General features: G+C 46.3%; 1 protein-coding gene across 29 annotated transcripts in view; it reads left to right on the top strand.

Annotated features, from left to right (window-relative positions):
• Nucleotides 1-3,268: 3,268 nt before the first annotated feature.
• Nucleotides 3,269-6,000, top strand: part of SCEL (sciellin) — a 500,729-nt gene continuing 497,997 nt past the window's right edge. For 16 of the 29 annotated variants that reach the window (XM_069640220.1, XM_069640208.1, XM_069640236.1 and 13 more), the window contains exon 1: nucleotides 3,313-3,481. The gene's annotated coding sequence lies outside the window, so the exon portion shown is untranslated. Of the gene's footprint in view, nucleotides 3,482-6,000 lie in introns of all 29 variants that reach the window. The other 13 variants (XM_069640219.1, XM_069640210.1, XM_069640233.1 and 10 more) reach the window with 4 other exon arrangements.

Genomic DNA, 6,000 nt, shown 5'->3' with positions numbered 1-6,000 from the left:
GATTTAAGCAAGCGACCTACGGGTTGCACACAAAGCTATGTATTAATGAATGAATCGCAATACATCGATAAATGTTATTAACACGCTTGGCTACTTAAGCATTTTGCGTGAGCACATATAGTAAAAACACAGTAAAAACACACAAATGTCAGTTGAATTAGCCAGAATAATCCAGAGAAATATGTTTTAGAGAGATGTACAAGCACTTTCCAGCGAGATGCACACGCCTCCCTCAGTAAGAAATGCAAGACCCACTCAGTGAAATGTGCAACTTTACATATAGAGGGGCACAAGCCCTCTCTGTGCATGCAAGGGGATGGGATGCATTTTTGAGGGGGTGGGATGCATTTGTGAGGGGATGGGATGCATTTGTGCGCGTAGAAGATTCTGTCCTCAGAGGCTTTGAGACTGGTTAGCGGGCCACGCATGAGCTTAGTGGGTGGGGACAATTTTAGCCTTTGGACCGGTGACATTCCAAAACGTGCTGCACCAGTGATGGTGACCAAAGGCAAAGCTTTCAAGTAGACCAGCACAAGGCACATCGGACATGTTTGCCGAGTTGGTACAAATGAACATATAAACCGTGAGATATAATGGCTGTATAGAGTTGCCTTGCTTTAGGTCAGAGGTCTGCGCCTTCGTCCCTCCAGATGTTTTGGCCTATGACTCCCATGATCCTTTGCTATTGACTATACTGGCTAGGGCTGATACCCCTTTGTTACACAACAAAAAGGCTTCCGACAGATGTCATTCCAAGAAAATCAATTGCTCTTATTTTTGTATCTGTTAGTAATTAAATGAAGTTTACCTTAAATCAGTTTCGCGAAGAGTTTTTTTTTAATTAGGACTTATTTTATTCAATCATCATGCATTCACTTTTTTCATTTCATCAATCATATTTTTGCTTTTTACATTATTTTATCATACCCTGGTCCCTGACACTTCTAAGCATAAGTAAATATTAAATACCTGTAACATATACAAATGGACTTCATTCATATATATAAACATACAACGTACAGCGTAAAATTAACCATAAATAACATAAATATATCAAAGATAAGTATAAAATGCAATGTTGTTAAAATATACTGTTGAAGCGTGTCTTATTGTTTTGTACCACCTCACAATGACCAGTCCTATCCTTAATGCTTTAAAGTGCTAAAGTACTGAGTCCTGACTTGGTACAATGAAAGCCGAACATATTCAAAGTAACTGACGTATCATACTCTTTGTGTGCCAGTTTCTCCTCAGGGTCAAATAGCCTACGTCTCCATTCAATGCGTACAAATATATACGGATGGGTAATTGTGCCCACTGTGTTCCAACAGAGGGAAAAAGAAGCCCTCTTGGTGTTTCGACATTTTGGAAAGGATGTTCAATGGTGCCTTCTTCAGGTCCGACTAATCTGACAATGCATGTGGACACTCGCTACAAAATAAATCAACAAATAAAGAAATGTACACAGTCGCCACTCACTATATCTTTATGTAGACCGCCTTTAGGGTGTTAAAAGAAACAAAACAATGTTTGGGCTGCTTTAATTCCCCACTACCCTGATCACAAAGAAACATGGTGCTGCTGCTTTGGTGTGAGCGTAAACAGCTCTGCCCTCTACTATTTCGGAAAACCAATGCTGGCGTTCCTTTCCTGATGGGAATATCGCCTGCAAATACAATGATAGTGCATGCATCTATATAATTTTAAAAACAACTTTCTACTGCTATGGTGTCAATTCAAACCATATTTGCTCCTACCTGGATGTGCAGTTTGTAATCTCCTACCTCTGATGAGATTTTCACCAGTCTGTGAAACAAATACTACCCGTCAGCCACTGACCTACACTCTCATTCATCTGTCTTGTCCGGCTGTATTATTGAGATCCCTGTTCCCTTGTTGATCTTGTGAGTGCAACGCTGTGTTGTGGTGGACCTGTGCTTAGTTACAGGCGGGCTGGTACCCCAGCAACCTCCAGTGATAGTAGGGCCTGGGGCTAGTGGCACCCCCATCACTCACCACTAAGGACTGCCATACACTGCTGGCATCTGGGGCCAGGTTACAGTAACTGTTTGGTGCCAGGCAATTTTACACCTGTGCAGGAAATTGCTTCAACTACATTTGCACAGATTGGCCCTCTCATAAATGATAGCACCACGGACTAATAAATCGGACTAGGACAGAAAATGGGTCCTGGCACAAATAAAAGGAATGACCCACAATCACAAACTGCGTTTCATTACACTTTGCTACAATTTTTTGGGTAGTACATGTGGGGGATTTTTTTTAGAACATTTACCTCAAAGGTGAGCTTTAATGCTACCGCTCAATACCATTTGTAAAAACTACGTGCTGCACAGTGCATTATCTCAAAAAGTTGCCCATATTGTCCAGTAAAAGTGGGGGGAAACATTCCAATGGGCCTGCCCTTTGGGCATCACCCTATGGACCAGTCCAAGGCTGCTGACTAGTCTGGGTAAAGACAGCATTTTGCACCAGGTTGTCAAGTGAAATGTTACTTCAAAATAGGCCGGTCCTGGGTGTTCGATATATATATGTATATAATACGTAACCCTTATATTTTGTTGTGCAGACTGGGGCATAAAATTGTCTCGGGCACCAATGAAAATGTGTTCCACAGTTGTAAATGACAATTCATCCCTTTTGTGACAGACTGTTTGAGTAGTACCCAAGGGGCCTGGAGGGGGGGTGGGTTGTTAAAATGTAATGCAAATTGTGCATTTTGCAGAATATTTATTCAGTAGCACTGGTCAAAACCACTTTGACTTAAAAGAGTGGCCCACAATAGCATTTTGGGTTCGGGCATTGCTCTATCAGCCAATCCTAGCCTCCTGCAACCCTCCCCTATTTTGAACTTTCCCGTCTTGGGAGTCCTCGTACGTCATTGCCCCCATTCTGTTACAACACAGGCGCCTGGAGACTGCCCTTGGGTGGTATCGGTGCGTGGTATAAATCAACATAACAATCGTTTACTACAAAGCAATGTGATAGCTACACCTCGGTGCCCCTTTATTACGTTTCTACCAAACCCTCCAAGACCCGCAAATCCTATTATCAATTTGTTTCCATGGAGAATATGCGGGGAGCAAGCCTTGGGACATTTGTTGACAAGGAGTAGCCGTGTGAGTAAACCTGCTTCGTGAGCCCGGACGGCGGCCTAAGTTATGCAGAGAATGCTGAAGTGCGTTGCAACACCCGAACTTTTGAAGTGCCTTTCTGGTATTTCTGGGCGACTCCCTCGGCCACACCTCGCTCACGCCGCCTCCTAGTCCGCGTGAGTCAGGCGGGCCCAGGGAGAAGCTCCTGTGCTGCGTGTGTGTGTGTGTGTTTTTTTTAAAGACACAAGCAGGTCGGTCGATACCGCTGCGTCGAAAGTCAGGTTCCACCTTGGTCGCAGGTGTCCTCCTCCCAGAGAGTCAGTCCTCGGCTCCAGCTGCGCAGCGCGGGTCCCCCTCACGCGAAGGTAAGCGCCGTCTACCTCTTCTCTCGGGAAAGGGCTGGCAGGGCAACGCTCGCCGCTGAAAGAGGACTTTGGCCGTTGCTTTGCAGTGATGGGTGGGGGCGGGGGGCGGTGGCTAACACCTGGGAAATATCCCATGCAACTGAACACAGCGTTTGTGTCACAGCCAGTGCCAAAGTCAAGTCTGACTAGATTCGGTGTGGCGTAGTAGGTGTGTGGCGTGCGTGCTTCTAGCTGCCGATGCGCACGGAGGAGGGTGACATCCTAGCCTGTCGCCACACGCATAGCTCCTCTGGGATGAGGCCAAGGGCGACCTTGGTTCTGAACCTGGGCCTGATCGCTTTTTGTAGTTCTGGGCAAACGACTTCATCTCCCGTCCCATTCCCTCCGTTTCCATGACTACCAGTATTCTGAGTGCTCCCAAATAAGCTGAATGGTTTAGCTGTATGCCTGTATTCAATGAAACACGGACCATGTTAGGCGTTAGGCACGCGCGTAAAAGCGCCTAGAAGCGAGCCCGTGTAGTGCGTGCCATTGACATCTCCTCACTCACTCCACCTCGCCGCCGGGAGACAGGTGAATTGTTCATAGCTATTAATGAGCCCAATGCCAGGTGTCCTGCCTCTGCCGCACATGCCTTTTAGCCAACAGCGCTCTCTGCATGCTGGAACTTGCCTGCTCACAGTTACGGAAAAAGTGAAATTATAAGGCGCAGAATCCACAGCCTGAGTGTTGCTAAAAACAAAAAAAAGCCTCGCAGCTTCTCTTTATGCGCATAAGAGGTAATTCAGTGGAAAAGAGCAGCGCCCCTCTCAGATAATTAGTAGACTTGTTTATTTCGTTATTTTCTTCCGTGGTTATGCACTCTCGCCCACCCCCCTGCTCCAAATGGGCTCTCTTGTGAAAATAAGCAGCACGGGTTCGCTTCCCCATCCCTCCCCATGCCTTAACACCAGCAACAACGAGTGGCCTTAGCCGAAGCGCCCATGCCTGGGTCTCATAGGCCTTTTCGTGGCATGGTGGCTGGCGCGTTAAATGCTGACTTCTGACGCAGGGCTTGCATGTAGCACGTATGAACCCTGGTAGCGACGTCTCGTCCCTTCATTCTGCTGGCACCGAGACACTGAGTACCTTCCAACAGGATAACAACAGCTAACGCTACAGAGCTTAGACACGGGAAGAAACGGGCACGAAGCACTGTATAAACGCCCGATGTTATTTCTGACTCACTAGCCAGTTAATTAAAAAAGCTGTACGGATATCAATAACATCATTTCTTCCGTAAATCTAGTTGATTTCCACACTTGGCATGGCGTGCTGGCAACTCTCTGAGCAGGTGTACGGTCACGAAGCCCCCTATGTCGGTGCTCCTGGGCGGGGGAAGGGAAGGAAGACGTGCCTTTGCAAATAAAGGCATTCGGAACTTTCCAGCACAAATCCAGGGCGTGACATGTCTCTGGCGATTGCTTTGTGCCGGCTGCAGGCAGCGGGGAAGCTTGATTTCTCTCAGCCACCCCACCCTCCTCTGGCAGAACCAGTTCCGTCACTTCCCTCGCCCGATGAAAGACACTTGACATATTTATTTATTAAATGCCTGTTTACTGGCAGCAGAGATGCCGCCTCGGCGATCCTTCACTCTGAGAGCGCACAGAAGGGAAGGGAAGCGACTCTGGCCGGTGCAGACAGTGCCACATTCCTGGCTTATAAACTGGGCCCAGTCGGAGCTCCCTCCGGTCTATGCCAGTGTGGCGCCCTGCCTTGGACCCTCGGGCATATTTTCATTGGCCCATCGCCGGCACGCTAGGAACCATCTTTGTGCTACACAGAGCTGAATTGATGCTTATCCAAGCCCACAAATGAGAGAAGGGCAGTTTATCTTGTGTTTGTTCATGTTTGGCCAAGGATCTTTAAACCATTTAAAAACGTCGTTATCTAATTATTTTGTATTTTATTAAAATGTTAATTGTTTCCAAAATAACTTTTCACGTTTCAACAGAAAGAAGTACACAAACAATAAAATAATATAAAAGCAGAGAAATTACAAACAAATTACAAACGAATGTAACCAAATTGCATCTGCAAATACTGTCTAAAATCAATTTACAGTAAATCATTCATCATGATACATTGTATCAGACATCAGGTCTTAGGCTCAAGTCTGTCTTCAATGACCCTCCATATACCCCCATGACTCGGGAGGAGGATAGCTCAGGGGCAACGTGCTCGCCTTGGAAGCCAGACGACACGGAGCACCACAGGTCCAATGCTTGGGTCCACGCTTAGAAACCTCTGGTATTAAGCGCGTTATAAATAACCTGTCATATCATACAAGACAAGTACCAAACGCGTTGCTCCCTGCATTGAGAACATACGCCCAACCGGCATCCTCTTGTATGGAGACTTCATTGTGTACAAACCCTATCAGGTCTTGGCTATGTAGATCTATCAGGGATTTACATCCTCTCATTACGTTTTGGGCTGTTTCTAAACTGTTAATAGCTCCACACAAACGGCATATACGG

This window comes from Ambystoma mexicanum, chromosome 7q, assembly GCF_040938575.1.
Source record: "Ambystoma mexicanum isolate Mex_15411 chromosome 7q, UKY_AmexF1_1, whole genome shotgun sequence".
NCBI lineage: Eukaryota > Metazoa > Chordata > Amphibia > Caudata > Ambystomatidae > Ambystoma > Ambystoma mexicanum.
This window is presented reverse-complemented; position numbering and strand designations above follow the sequence as displayed.